Source organism: Platalea leucorodia (genome assembly GCF_965183815.1).
Source record: "Platalea leucorodia genome assembly, chromosome: 15".
Taxonomy (NCBI): domain Eukaryota; kingdom Metazoa; phylum Chordata; class Aves; order Pelecaniformes; family Threskiornithidae; genus Platalea; species Platalea leucorodia.
In genome coordinates this window covers 11,709,869-11,725,784 of record NC_138837.1, presented here as the reverse complement: position 1 = coordinate 11,725,784, position 15,916 = coordinate 11,709,869, and positions in this window count along the sequence as shown.

The window sequence follows — 15,916 nt, the reverse complement described above, 5'->3', positions numbered from 1 at the left end:
AAAGTGGCCACGTAGGACACACACAGCCACGCTCCTTGTAACCACCTCCTCCATCCCCCATAGCACACCAACGTTGGGGACCTCTCTGCTCCCCAGAGAGCCTCCCGGCATGAGGTTCAGCATTTCCTCATCACCAGTCCAACCTCACCACCAGCCCTCAGCCCTCCCAGCACTAACTGGGGAGTGAGGGAGGGTCAGCCCTGCTCCACAGCCACGCTTCATACCTGGCAGAAGAGAGAACAAGGAACCAGGTCAGCATCAGCCATGCCCAAACAGGTCTCAGAGGTGCCCTTCACCCCCTCTCCAAGTCCAGGGAGCATCCTACAAATAGTGCACACGACAGTTGTGGCTTCTCATCAGCTAAAGCCCAGTGGACAACTCTCCACTCCGCCTGTTCCCCCACCAAATTTTCCCAGCTGTTTCTTTATGCTATTTCATTGCATATAATTTAAGGTCATCATTTCACATGGTCAAAAGCCTCTGAGCTGCTCTGAACTCTGGCGCTGGAGGGCAGAGGTTGCCAAGGTGGTGGTGATGCTCTGCCCAGGTCCATCCCCCAGAAGGACAAGACATGAATTCTTCATAGCAATCTGGGCAGCCAAGTGTGACTCCCCCTTCCCAGGGCAGCCGAGTGTGATTCCCCCTTCCCAGGGCAGCCGCCAATGGGGTCTCCTGGCCCCTCCCCTGCAGAGGAAGGGTCTCACTGGGCCTCCATGCCCCACGGCAGTGGCACATCAGAGCCAGCCTCAGACCCCCTGGGCAGCCCTGACTCCAGACACAGCTCCCGTGGTCCTGCCCACCCGCTCCCCCACTGCGCAGCTGGGACTTTATTGCAGGAGCATTGCATGGGTCCGGGTGGGGGAAACTCTTCGTTAAAGTACACGGCAGCTTTGGAAACACTTTGTGTTGCTTTGCCAAGAGCCTGATTTTTGCTTTCTGGCCCAAACACACCACTCATTTTTCTGCAGCAATGAAGATAAACGTCAATAAATCTTCTGCAGTCATTTCACAGGGCCAAGAGTGATCTCAACCCTGAAGCATTTCAGTATCCTGCAGTCTGTGTTACACCCTAAGCCCCCGATCCAGCAAACTTACATGGGTCCGTAGCCTCAAACACACAAGTACCTCCTTTAAGGAGGTGCACAGTCCCTCTGAACTCAATGATACCTCTGTGCTCAAGTGTTTTACTGGATCAGCTCCTAAATAAGCAGCCTGTGTGCAGCAGAAAGCACTGCCAGTGCCAAAGCCCCTTTTGCAACCCTCACAGGACTGCTCCTAGGGACCCAGGTGTTCTGCTGCATTTTGCTCCTTGCAGCCAGCACACAGCAGGGTGGGACCCAGTCTTAGCCTCTCATGTGGGCGCCTGTTTGTTTAGCAAGTCAAGGCACATATGTTTTCCTCTTGCCCCTTTAACAAATACACCGAGGGCTTTGGAAGGGGGGGGTGTCTCCCTGTCCTCTTCTGCATAAGTTCCAACCAAATGGCCAGTCCTCTGGAGATGCAAAGACCTTTTTCAGCTGGATAGGCAGGTACAAATGGGTGGAAACCACACTTTCCAGGATGCAACAGGCCTAGTCGCTGGGCAGTTATCAGCCAGTGGTATTTTCCCAACACCTTTCAATGGTACCACAGCACAGGGGGTGATGCATGACCCTGGCGTGTCCTGCTGTACCTGCCTGCTCTGCCTTCTCCCTTCTGTATCTTGCAGCAGGGAAGATTTTCCCTGATATCCAGCCCAGGCATCTCTTGCCACTCCACATATGCCTGGAGCACACAACTTGTCCTAACATTGGGGTCGTCGTGCTGCTCTACACAAGCTGTCTGCCCCAAGAAAGCCAACAGAGAGAGCACAGAGTGGTCAGCTCAGCTCTGCAACACAGCTGTGTGTAGAAAGGGCAACTTTGAAGATGCTGTTTTAAGAAATAAGTAATCGAGTCAGTTTGCTGGACTGAGCTGAATCACACTAGCACTGATGCAGCACGCATGGGAGGCTGGAGCTGGATCGACAGATCTGCAGCAGGTGGCATGCAGCCAGCTCTGCTCAGCCAGATAACTCCCTGTTCCTCACCCTGCTCAGGGGAGCAGGCTTGTTCCCCTTGTGAAGATGCAAAAGTTGGATTTGTTCACAAAATTTTGGGGGAAGGGACTGTTAATCTGCAGTTTCCAGGTTCTAATCAAACCTAAAGCCAGCAAATATTGCTCTACTCCAGACACATGGGAGCCAATATTCTGCTGGCCAGGGTGGATGGGTGACACCAGCCCATGGGGTAGCAGTCCGTCCCCTTGCAGAGGGACAATGTGCATGTTTCACTCAGCAGTTTTACACCTCCGAACGCCCTTCCTTCCCTCTGCTTCTCCTGCATGAGCAGGACCTGCATATTGCTTAAACTGCAAGGAGGGAGCCCGTTCCCTGCCGGAATTGCAGGGTCTGCAATGCCATAGCCTTGTTTCCCATCGTTATTTCAGTCTGTTCAGCATAAGCATGGGGTGATCCTTGTTAAACGATTTGACCTTGCATAGAGCCCATGAAAACAGACTCTTTCAAACCATCCTGGGGAAGCCTTTGTCAGAGCTCTTATCAGAAAATGAGGTTAGAAATTCTTCAGCTCCCAGAGCCGGTGCCAGGTCATGGCTCTTATCTTCTGCAGTCTCCGCAGAAGGAGAGAACATCCAGTGTGTTCAGGAGAGATGTAGAATTAATTGTCCTGGCTGGTTCCAGTGAATCCTCATGAACTGGGATGGAGCCCAAAGAAACTGAGGGTAATTTTTTCTTCTACCCCCTGATTTTCTGGTGTTAAAAAATTTATAATTGTTCCTTTGCAGTGGTTCTTCTGCTCCAGTTCAAACACAGGCTCACATCATATACAAGCACCACTTTGAAAAATAGCTATTAGAAAATTTCCACCCTTGTGAAGTATCTGAGGAATCCTCCTCTGAAAGCGACTGTAAATAACGTGTTCGTTCCTCCCCAGGAGCCACCATTAGAAGTCCTTTCCTCTGCACCCCTCGCAGTAAATCCAATTTGCAGTCCAGGGCATGCTGACATAGCTGAAGACCTGTTCGCCACCAGAAATGTTGCTCTCTCAAAGCCAGCATGAAGGGTGACCGTATCCCAGGGAACCAACCTGACCAAGGAGCACATTTCTCTGGAGCAGCCCCAGCGAGGTGGGATAGGGCAGGCAGCACAGGCAGCTCAGCCCTCTCCTCCTGCCTGCAGCCCTGCTGGGTTATGAAGCACAGAGACCTAACCCAGAGCAATTTTCTCACCTGCCCAACAGGGATTACACATCCCTATTTGCTCTAGCAAGCCAGGAAACAGCTCCATCTCCCAAGGGGGAGGCATATCTCACTGTACAACCAGCCTGGCCGCTGCGGTCCTGAGAAGACAGCCCAGAGCAGCAGGGCCACTGGAGAGGACTCTATTTGCACGAGACAGGCAAAGCTTGGCAAGGCCAGTCCCACCCTGGCACCCCACTCGCAGGCCCTGCCATGGGGCAAAGGGGACCACCTTGCCCCATACACCGAGACTCTGCCTGCCAGTGTGCACAAGCACCCATCGAGGCACAGGCAGCCCTGCCTGGATGCAGGAGCAGGGCAACCCCCAGCTCCCGCGGCAGTCCACCTCGGCAGCTCATGGCATGTGCTTTAAATCACTTCCATACTCTTGGGAACTGAAGCAGCAACAGGAATGGGGCTGTTTCCTCCCCTGCAGACACAGAACCAGGCTTTATTTGGTCCTTGCATGTGCACAATGGCATGTGCTGCTTGCAAGTTCTTTTGGAAAACTGCTGTGAGTCAAACAACTACAGGGAACTTTCCCACAAGGTCCCAGCCACAAACAGACCCAAAAATCCCAGGGCTATTTCCCAGTCATCTCCCCTGCATGTGCTGGATTAGCATCAGAGGATGCTCTGGAGCCTCGTGCTGGCCTCTTGCCCAAGCGTGACTTTCATTTTGTGCCTAGCTGGAGCTTAGCTGCAAAGCTCAAGGTTGTTTCTTTTGGAAGGTGCTGCAAAGGGAGCTTCAAGGTCCCAAGAAAGGATGGACATGGAGATCCAAAAGTCTGGTACAAGCCACTGAGCTGATTGCATGTAATTTCTGGGCAGCGGCAGCTCTGCTGTTGCAGAGCCTGTTGTTTGAACCTGGCCATACGAGGCCAGCGCCGTTGCACTCTCTTTGCCTGTACCCAGGTTAGTTCCTTTGAGTTCAGCCTTTTTCTGTAAATTCACTTTCCAGAGCCTGCTCCAATCATTGAGGCAGATGGGGAATCAAATGCAAGGGCCATTTGTTGGCTTCCCTCCCAGGCACCGCCCCGCTGAAGGGGACCCTGCAGAGCAGAGCCCTGTGCTTCGGCAGACACCAAGCCCACAGGTACAGACTGCCTGGAAACAGATGTCAGACAGATGTGGCCACAGACAGGCAAGGCTCCTCAGCCTGCCAGGCGTTGCTTTGGTAACATTCAAACACAAACCTCACCTCCAAAGGCTTTGAGACTTGCCATCAGCAGAATATGAGAAAACGATGTGATGAAGTCTCCGCCCTGCAGAAACCCCCTGGAAGCCACCAGCCTGGCTCACATTTCCAGAAAAAGCCAAGAAACTGAGCAGGTCAGGAGCAGGCTGCAGGAGCAGCCCTGGGACAAGAAGTCCATGGACTGCAGAGAGAGGACAGAGGCAGCAGCAGCCCCAGCAGCAAGTGGAAGGTGGAGGAGAGAGCAGATGGAGGGATGGTGGTAGGAGCAGGTTGTCCCCAGAGATGGGCTCAGGTCTCACTCAGGCTGTTGGGTCTAAGTGGGAATTGCTCTGGAGCCATGTCTGCACCACAGCACAGCTTACAGCATTGCCACGTCCTGCTGCTTCACTGGTGTTTGGAAAGGGACCTCTGGGATTACACCACAGGTGGCTCCCAGAGGAGCTGCATTTCTCAGCAGGCTTATCAGGTCAGTCCCATGCAGGTCCAACATGAGGGGGCATCTACAGCACTGTCTCCTGCCCACACTGCTGGGTCAATGGCTGAGAGTCACCCACGCTTGGAGTGGCCCCTTTCAGCTGCTCCTTCTGGAGCACAGAGCCATGAAGGAGGAGATGCAGTGCATCGCCTTGCACAGAGCTGGGCCAGCACACTGAAAAACACTTCCCAATGAGGGCTGCACACAAGATGCTGGAAGTCCCTGGAGCAGGGACCAGAAGTCACCTCTCCCTGCTCTAACCACGAGGCTGCCTCAGACTCTCAGTGGTTTCAGCTGAAAAAGCCCCATTCCCTTTTCTTCCAACTTACCAGCCAAGGCACTGTTCTGTGCACGGTCCACAAAGCCTCCTCAATCTGTTGAGGACCTGGTCTTTCAAATCCCACCAAGTGCCTCCATGTGCTGATCACAAGAGGCTCCCCTCAGCCATGCCCTGGGAGGAGGTGCTGGCACCAGCACAGCAAACCCTCATTCAGGATGGACCCTCCAGGACACTGTGTCCTCATGTAGGATATCAGCAAGCTGAGACTCACTCAAGACCACTGGCTTGGTCCCAGCCCCCACACTACCTTGCTGCCAGGCATCAGCCTAATTTATAGCCTATCATTTTAAGGAGAAACAACACCCAATCCGTGCTTTCACTGAAGGGTGGTCAGGAGATGACCTCCAATAGGATTCACGTGGGAGTTACCAGCATCCTCACTGGCAGCCTGGTGCAAGCCCTTGCCCTCAGCCCTGCCCGGTGCCCATCCTGCAGGCACCGCCATGTTGGTCTGGCCATGGTTTTGCTGAAGGTCTTCCTCAGGTCAAGGGACACTTCCATGTCCTGCCCCAGCACCTGGCCATGTGGCAGGAGGCAGTGCAATAGAGGCTCCTGGGGCTGAACCACCAAATCTCCGTGAACCTGGGCATGCCGTGCCACTTGTGACTCATCCCACAGTGTCACCATGTAGGACTTGATAGGACTGCCGCTCCCTTCCCCGCCCAGCCCTGGATGATATCAGCTACACCTCACACCAGTACTGACCTGTGCTTTTTTTTCCATCTTTGGAGAAATCCTGCCACAGGCCAGCCGCCCCAAGGGCATGGTCAAAGGATGGGAAGGGTTTGGGCATGTAAAGTGACATCACCCTCGACTGCGTCCAGGAGGAGCCTCGTCACCCAGGGACACGAGTGAGGGAGGTGACCCAGCGGGTTCAGCCCTTTACCCTTGTGCATTCCCGTCTAACATCCCGTCACTGTTGTTTTCCCCTATCCATAAACCAGCCCGTGGTGTAGCGGTTGGCAGGAGCAGAAGCCATCACGGACTGCAGAAATGAGAGTGTGCGAAATGAACGCAGCCCCGGCCGCAGGAGATGAGCTGGAAGGCAGGAGCGACACAGCTGGGGAAATGACTAAAACAGAAGCTGGGGCAATTTCTAAGAAACACACTGCAACAGACTGGATCCAGTCCCAAACTAGAAACTGCTCCCAGGGGGACCATGACTGCTTCAGAAGGGTCAGGGCACAAATGGAGGGGTAGGGGAGCCACATCCTTGTGCCGGCTGGGCTTGCGTGGGTGACAGAGCCACCCAAGTCTCCTCCTCCCTGCGGCCACCCTCGAAAGGGGGGCAGCTGTGCTGAAAACAGCCACCCACTGCTGTTTTTTCTACCCCTTATGCTGAGAAATACAACTGTCAGAGAAGTGAAGTCACCAGAAGCTGCTCCTACAGGTCCGCAGCGAGCCCTCCAGCCCTTGGCCACGCGTACCCCAGGAGCAGCTCCAGCCCTTGGCCACATGCCTTGTTCTCCCAAAGACCTTGGCTGGAGGACAAGAAAAGACATGGGTGGCCTGCACAAAACCTGCTCGTGGAGGACATGTGTTCAAGGCCTCAGCACTGGCTGTGATGAGACCCTCTGGGTTTGAGTGACTCAGGCTCAAGAACTTCCAAACTCATCATACCAGTCCACCCCGCCACTCCAGGGCAAGGTGCGAAGACCCTGCTGGTGCCCATGGCACAGGATGGTGGCACGTGCCACAACGCAGCCTGCCGGCAGGCCTCTCCTTGGCTTTCACCTCCCTCGGGAGTCAAAACCTACCGTGACAACGCATCACATCCATGCGTACCTTGGGCAGCTTGGAACAAAGCTGCATCTCTCCGTGCCACCTCCCAGCACATTTTGTGAGTTTCCCCAGCTTTTAGAGCAGGTATGTCCAGTCCTGCCCATGTGATGGGTCCCCAGTTACCTCGGTTAGCAGAAAGTGGTGGAAAAGGTGACCCATAAACCCTCAAAATAGAATGAAAACAGCCCCTGCAGAAAACTCAGAGTTTTGATGCTCTCAGGAGCTGCACCCCCTGCCTTTTGAAGACCTGGGGGGGACAACGTTTGACCCCAACCCCTCCACCCATGGACCATGCTTCCCCCAAAGCTTGCATTGTGCCGAGCTGCCCTCCCATCTCGCAGGGAAGGGAGGCTGCAGGACAGAGGACAGGATGAGCCAAGACGGGATGAAGAGCAAGCACTGATAAGGCTGCAGGAGTAGGAGGCAGAAACATGGTGAAACGTGCCAGCACCCTGCAATTAATGTCAGCCCAGATCGGCCCCAGCTCCCAGTGCTGCTGATAGCAGTGAGGTCCGGTTGCAAAAGCCCTGGCAGAGCTCACTCATTTCATGGGAAATCAGAGCCGTGCCCCGGAGCTGCTGCAGCCCCAAACCAGGGCATCCTCCCTGGGGAGTTCAGCAGAGGCTGGTCTTGGCTCTGCATTTTCAGACGATTTCTGTAGTTTATTGAAAAAGGAGTCTAAAATAGCCCCCCGTAAACATACCTGTGCCTGTGCAAGAGCAAGCAGCACGGCCCACCCTGAAGAGAGGGTCAGGGCTTGAGCCATCCCCTGCTCAGTGCTTGGGGGTCCCACATGGACAGGTCAGGAGCTGGGTTGAGAGCAGAGCCCAGACACACTCGCTGCCACTGTGGGACGAGGCCATGGCTCCATGGGAAAGTCCCCGAAATGCTGCAGGCATCTGCAGGCAGGGCTCCCCCAGCCCATTGGGGTCGATCCATGCAGCGAGCCATGCTGGGAGCCATGCTCACGTGGAGCAGCAAAGCAGAAAAAAGCTCTGCTCACCGGGCACATCTCCAGAAAACAGACTGCAGACATGTGCCACCATGAAAAAGACATTTCCCAGGAGGGTCAGTGCAAGGCAGGAGGGCACTTTCGCCATCCTTCAGCGGGACGATCCTCCCTTTCCTCTTCCATCCTCTCTCAGGGAGGTATCTCGGCATGAATCCAGGTACCTCCACTGCAGACCAGACCTCCAGAGCCACCCACTTTGGCTCTGCCCAACAGAGCTGCCCCTGCTCCAGCACCCAGAGGTGGGTGTGTGTCCCCTCCCAGCCCCGCAGCCCCTGGGCTTGCGATTCACCTCTTTGGGGAGACAGCAGGACGTTAGGAAAAGATTTGTGAAAAGTGATTTTAAAAAAAAACAACAAACAACTATTTCAGGGATCTCAAACAGACGAGTGAGTGCTGTAACTGTTCGTTTTCCTGACCTGGAACATGCAGATCTTCAGCACTCCCATGTCCAAATAAATTAATCTGGGCATCACTGGCTTAACCAAGGGCTGTATTTCCCTGTGCTGCACATGGTAGGATGCGTTGGAGCCTGAAAAATACCCCCACACCTGAGCGCAGCCCTTGGGATGCGTAACGCCCTGGCCGAGGCTTGGGCGCTGTCATGTCCCACTGCCGACCTCGCAGACGAAGAGGTTAAACACTGCTGGGACGCACTGACAAACCCATCCAGCCAGCGTTTGCCGTCCTTCTTCTGCATTTGATTTATGCCACCCTCTGAAGATGAACGTCTCGGGATGGCCATTCAGAAAGCGATGCTGTGACCTGAAGCACACAGGAACTGCCGCAGCAAAGATTTGTAACCCAGCGCAGGGGTCTGCAGCGCATCAGGCGAGCTGGACGGTGAGACAGGAACGAGTGATTCTCTCAGGGCTTTATTTCCATTAACAACTGCAGTTATTTTAGGAGCTCAGGACACTGGGGAGAGCATTTGCAGGGGCCAGTCTGCTCCAGGAAAAAAGTAGATATGTTTTTTTTTAAAAAAAAAACAACAATGCTGTAGCTTGATTGGAAAAAGGCTGGGGTTTGTTTTTTTGTTTTTTCTTAGCTGGCCGTTCTTCTGACGCTCTGGAGCATTTTAAGGTTTTTCCAGAAAAATGAGGAGCGGCAGCCCTGCCAGGAGCAGTTACTGAGCCGCCAGAGCTAAAAGTGGCAAACGCACCAAAGGTTTCCAAAAGCCGCAGCTGGAAATAACCGAGCGCAGTGCTGCAGGAGAGAGCACAGGGAAGCCGAGCGGGGCTCTGTGCGATGTCTTCCCCAACCTGGGGGTTTCCATCACTGTCTCCTCGTGTTGGAGTAGTCTGACATTTATTAGTGACTCCGTGCAGCCATGGAGAGGTGGGGAACAGGAGGAGGATGGTCTTGCAGCAGAGCAATGGGCTGCCCGACAGCAGAGGGCTTTGAATTTGGGGTGCTTGGGGGAAGTGCTGGGGATGGAGATTGGCCTCAGACCAGGACCCAGGTGCTTGCTGTTTTTCCCGAGCCCCACCTGAAATTTGGCCATGATGCTCTGAAGACAAACCTCTGCAGACACAAAGCTTGTGGCACATGCCCAGCAGTGTCCCCGGCCAGCCCAGATGTGTCTGCCAGATGCAAAGCCGTGTTGGGAGGGCCTTGCAGCATTGCCAGTATGAGAAGTCCCCACATCTCACATGGTAAGACCTGGATTCACCAGCTCTTACTTTTATCATAGGCAGCTTGGAGGCTCGGAGCCCACGTGTATGGGCAGAGATGGAGGAGGAGCTGGGCAGGGGCAGCAGGGTGTGCTGGGCAGGGTGAGGAGGACGAGGGAGGAGGAAGAGGAGGAGAAATGCCAGGGACCATATGGCAGCCAGACCCTCTGTGCAGAGCAGTCAGAGACAGACAAGGATGAGGACCCTGTGGAGATGGGCTGTGGGGAGAAGCCACCAAAACGAGGGGTGGAGAGGAGGAACCAGGACCAGACCAAAGGCAGCTGGAGAAAAGAGGGCCAGGAAAGGAGGACAAGAAGGGGAGCTGGGCAAGGAGACCAAGGCTGTCCCAAAGCCTCCAGGCCAAGTCTGCCCCACCGCCATGTGTTTTGGGCCCACCTCTACATGTGGATAACCCACCAGCAGAGCATCTCTTCTTCACATGCCACTAACGCAGGGGGAACAGCCCCTTTCTGCCTCCCAGCATGGGCTGGGCACCAGCACGGGTCCGGCATTTGGTCTGGAGGCTCAAACACAGGGGAGCCAACATGATGCAACATGGACAACTGCCCACATGCCTTTGAAAACCAACAGCAGGGATATCGCTGGAGGGGATATCAGCCCTGTGCCCCTCACTGGGTCCCACTGCCTCCTGCAGCATCGCTTCCAGCAAGACACTACAGCAAGTTTTGGTTAGGTGCATCTCCTCACTGCACGCCTGAAAATTATTTGCACAGGCAGGCTGAGCCCAATTTCAGCTGAACCCGGGTGTGAGGATGCCCATCCAGAGAACCTCAACCAGCGAAACACAGCACAGAGCAGAGGGGATTTCAAGCCAAGCACTAGGGCAGATATTCAATGGTTTCAAAAATTCCACCCAGGAAATGAAAGCATGGTGGGGGAGACAGGGCCCTGAGGGTAAAAAAACAGCTGAATTTCCCATGCCTGTCTTTAGCCACCAAGTGGCATCTTCAGCCATCCCCAGAAATGGAGGAGATGAACAGAGCAAGAGAATGGACTCAGAAAACAGACCAACCATGAGCAGTCTTTAAACTAGAGCCTGGAAAATATCTACAGTGTCTGACCCCCTCCAGTGCTCAGGCTGGCTGACAGGTAACACGATCACCTCCAAAAAACAGTGTGGCCAGAAACACAAGCAGAAAAGTATCTTCCCACCTTCCACAGGAGGCTTTGCTTCTCCAGATTGAGGAGAAGTCAAAGCTCTTGTCCTGGTCCATGGGGACAAAGCAGCACGCCAGGACATTCGTCACCTCCTCTTGCACAGGTGCCTGCATGGGAGCAACTAACTAGCTTTTTCTTGGGGTCTGTTTCTCTCAGCAGATGGCAGAGGTCTCTGGTTGATCAGCTCCAATGGAGACCTGTATGCTCTGGACAACAGGAGTGTGTCTCAACGAGGAGCCAGTAAGGGCCACTACATTTCCCAGCAAACTTTCATCCCTCTAAAATGCTCCTCTGCAGAGGGGCCAGTGCCCTTGAAGCCTTTTTGGCTGCAGCGCTGGACCAGCAGGTCCAAGCTGGGACATCTCTGGATCTTCAAGTGGTGGCCCTAGAGCTGCTCCTCAGGCTCCTCACTGCATGGGAGATAAAGAGGATGGAAAGAGGGATTGCCTTGTGCAAGACCAGTCTGTAACTGTGCTCAAAGCCCCCATGCTGGGTCTGCGGGGCCATGCATCCCGAAACCACATGGACCCAAAACATTGTCCAGTCTGCTGTGATCAGCCTGGCTGGACCCTCAGCTGTTGGAAAGTTCACGCAGAGCGGTGGTAAGAGCTTCCGGGAAATAACTTCCCCGACATACGGACACCTGGCAGCAAATGAGTGCAGGCACAGCAGAACCCGCTACGCTCATTGCCAGAGTCAATTCCTGGGCTGTAATGAAGCTGCAGTAATGAGTGTGTCCATAATTCTCATCTAATTAATGCTGTGCCACCGCTTCAGGAACTACTATTTTATGGCTTAGCCATAAAAGTTGACACTATGTTAAAATGTGATTTGCAAGGACTCCCATCCTACTTCCTTCCTCTCTATTTATTTTAGAAAAGGGAAGATTGACTGTATTAACTTATCAGACTTCCTACCTGTAACACTACTTTGGTTCCCTGAAAGATCATCTAGTTAATTAAGTCAATTGTTTGCATTCAATGGCAAATTAAATGAAATATGTTGGGCAATAGCTGCAAGAGCCATCCAGTATCCCCATCCCACATCTGATCCCTGCACAGTTATCAGGGTGCTGCTCAGGCGTTGGGTGGTTGGCATGTTTGTGGGGCCAAAAAGAAGATTTTAAAAATTATTTCTGGAAAACACGGTAATCTGGAGATCAAAAATTTTATAGTCATACCATTTTGGGAGATGAGCTTGCCCGATCAGGGGACAGGGCAGCTGGAGACAGCAGAGACGTCACCCTGAGCTCCACGTCACCTTCCCGCAGCCCAACCCAGTCCAGTTTTTGGCACTCAGCTCTCATCTTTTACCCAGAGCCGAACAGCTTCAGAGCTGGTCAGAGGGCAAAAGGAAGGAGCTCTTCCCTCAGCTCAGACATGGGCCCATCCCCAAGCCATAGAAATTAATTTTTTTCTTATAGACAAACACAGGATTCATCTCCACTGCTCCCATGAGGACTTTGGCCTACTGCACCCCTGTCCCACATCTCCTGTGGGCTCAGTGCCCGTGCCCTGGAAGATGTTGCCCATGTCACCAGCAAAGCAAGGGGCAGACTCCTCAGCGTGTTAGGGGTGCATGCCTGGGGGTCTCCAGTCCAGCCCTTCCGCACACCAGGAATATCGCCAGCACCCAGTCAGGTCAGCCATGACTTTGTCTGGCCAAGTCTTGACCACTTCCAACGATGGAGACCCCCTACCTCTCCGGGGCCCTCTTTTTCTACTGTATCAGCCTTACAATGAAAATATTTTTCCTGTTGTCCAAGCTGAAGGTCTGAAAGTTGTCACACATTGTGGCTGTTGCCCCTTATTCTGTCACCTGGTGCTACCAAGAAGAGTTTGGCTCCATCAGCTTTGTAGCTGTCCTTCCCAAAGTCGTAGGATGCTGTTAGACCCCATCCCTCTCCATCCCTCCACACAAGTCCTGTGCCTGAGGTCTACGACCACCCCAGTAGCCTCTGCAGGACCCCCTCCGATTTCTCCACATCCCTCTTGAGCTGGTTGAAGGGAACAGGGTACAAAATCAGATGCACTCGTCCCAACGTCTAAGTGTCAAGCACGGGAGCTACATCAAAGAGCAGAGCAGTGTTTGTTCGTCTTTGCGGATTGGCTTTCAACACATGAGCCCATTTGCTGCCAAGCTGTTGATTTGCCCTGGACCAGGAGGTTTGTCTGGTGCTCTGTGACCGGTCACTGCTGTCCCCAGTCCCAGGAGCAGGAGGCTTCACCCACTTGTCTTTGTCTAAAAACACCGTGATTGCATTAGGGAGAATAGGGCTGCTACACCAATGAACTGACGCACGGACTGGGTGGAACTTTCCATGAGAAACACGTGTGTCCTTCTGAAATAATTGCTCCATTAGTTCAGGAAGGGACAAGAAATTACTTGCAAATGGCTCCTGTGCAAACACCCTATCCCCAGTCCCCACCTGCTCCCACTTGGCTCTTCTCCCTCTTCCCTGCTTCCCCCTTCCTCACCCTCTGCCAAAGGATGAAGCAGGGAAGTGGAGGTTGCCGGATCTTTCCAAGGTGAGAATACAGTTCATCACCTCTGGCTCTGTCCGTGCCCTGCGCACAGCTCAGCAGTACCCAAAGCGGGGTGGGGGATGCCCGTGGTGGGTCACCCTGCAGAGAAGGTCCTCCTCATCCTCCCCTCGTGTCACTGCCCTGCAGGTCTGCGCAGCAAGAAAGGAAAGTATTTTTCACCATCCTTTTCTCCAGCCTTCCCCAGCGCCTCAAGGCTGGCCGAGAGTCGGCATTATTTGCCTTCCTTCCCCAGCACTGGGGAATGTGTGAGCTGGATGAGCTGAGTAAAAATGACCTAATGCAGCGAAGAATCAGAAAATGAGCAATGAGAGGGTCATAACAATGCTTCCCGAATGAGTTAGCGGCACCCAGGGGACTCCTACCGCCGCTGGATTTCCTGTCCTGGCAGCGGCCCAGTTGTGCTTATTTCCTTGACAGACAGCATCTGAGTCTGACTGTTTTTATTTTTACTCCAGAAGGGCTTTATTTTCTTCTTCTTTGCTCCCTTGGATTGTTTAGGAGTGACATTGCTAATGCCACCCACAGAGGTTGGTAGTACTTGTCCTTACAGCCTCAATTCAAGGATGCACCTGAAGGGCATCACTGTGTGCAGCTCCCCTGGGCAGGATGAAACCCCACACAGGGCAGTGCTGAGCCGGGTACCCCTCATCGTGCTGCAGAGACTCCCCTCAACTGCCCCATACAGCTTTTCTGAGCCCAGCCCCAGGATCATCACCTGGAAGGACAGGAGCCCTTGAACACCTCTCTGCACCCTCCTGGCCCTTATCAAACCCACTGGAAGCAAAAGTCCCCAGACAAACCCAGACAACCCCGATTTCCAGCCCCACCGTACAGACGACCAAAGACCGGGTGTTCCTGCAGCGGTCCCCAGCCGGCTTCTGGGCATCTCGGCTACCCACAGAAGAGTTCAGTGTGCTCCTGATATAAGCCTCAGTAACTTTCTGAGCGGGGCTAAGTGACTCGCACAGAAATTCAGCTGTTTCACCAGGGCAGGAGAATTCTTGTGTCTGCAGTTTCAATATCTAGCTGTTGAGCTATGTTTAGTCTATGGCTATAAAGTAGCCTTGTTTCTATTCTGAGAATATTTGTCTAATCAGGGGTCCAAGGAATTATTTTGCTCAGTAGAAAGTTATGTTTATTTGGATAAGTTTATTCTCCAGGATGGGTGCCTTGGAAAAACCCAGTAAAGGCTGTGCATTGCTGGAGTGTCTTGGGGCATGGTGCACACCTGTAAAAAAGGCAAACTTTTCAGTTTTTGCAGAAATAAGAGAAAGGCTTTACACTCATGGATGCTAGCCAGCTCTGAAATGAGACCCCCCCTTGCAACCTGAGTGCTGCTTGCTGGAAAGCATTACACTTCCCCGGCCGCTGCGGCCGCTCATCTGTGTGTGAGCGAGGGCCAGTGCTGGCCAAGGGGGCAAAACCCCGGCGTGGGACGCCCACACTGCTCATTAGCTTCTCCCAGTAAGTTTTCATCCGAGAGATGCTCGGCAACTTGAACTGTATTTTCATGTAGCTGCTATTTTCAGAACTTCATTTGCTTTTGTAAATCACAGATGACTTCAACACTGGCTGCTACGTTAGGAACCTGATGGAATACTGAGCTGAGGGACACTTGCAGGGTCAGGGCCCATCACCTGGGACAGGTAAGTGATTTACCAGCCTCCTCAAGACCTTTTGGTTCATTCCAACCTCCTCATCCCCGAGGCTGTGGGGAAACCCTGATGTCTTAACCTTTTTCACCTATGGGGTCATGGCATTTTTTGAACCGAATAAAGCAGTCAGCACTTTCTGGTGATTATTCCCATTTTCCTATGTAAATCCTTTCCCCAGGGGTGCTTTGCCTTGTGGCTGTCTTCAGCTTGGTGAGCTTTGTCCCATGAACGAACAGAGAGCACCCGCGCCTCGGTGGACTTTACTCTGTTTGCACAAGACAAACACAGCTGAGTTGCGACTGCCTGCAACTGAGCAACCACTAATTTTTAGCCCCGAGATAAATCCTTGTTATCTGCTGAGATAAGGCCTGCTACAGCATCCTCCCCACTTTGAAAGGCACCGGTTTCCGCATTGGGAAATTGCCTTTGGCCGTTGTGTGAAACGGCAGCGCGGCAGCAGTGATGTCCGCAGGCAGCTGCCTGCACACACACACACCGGCTTCGGGATGAGCCCGAGAGCGGCCGTGGCCCTCGCTGGCACCACCCCGTGCCACCCACCACCTTCACGGCTTTGGTGGCAGTGGCTTGGGTGCAGGTCATGGCTTTTTCTCTGCAAAAGGCCACTTCTCCCTCCCCAGGGCCATCCCCAACCAGGCGACCCCCCCCGTGATTTCAGCATTGCTGCCCTGGGAAGATCCCTCTGACTGTCAGCAGTTCTGGTTGGTTTGAGATTGCGCCTCAAATTAGGAATTAGGAATACCTAATTCCCATTTTCATTGCTCAG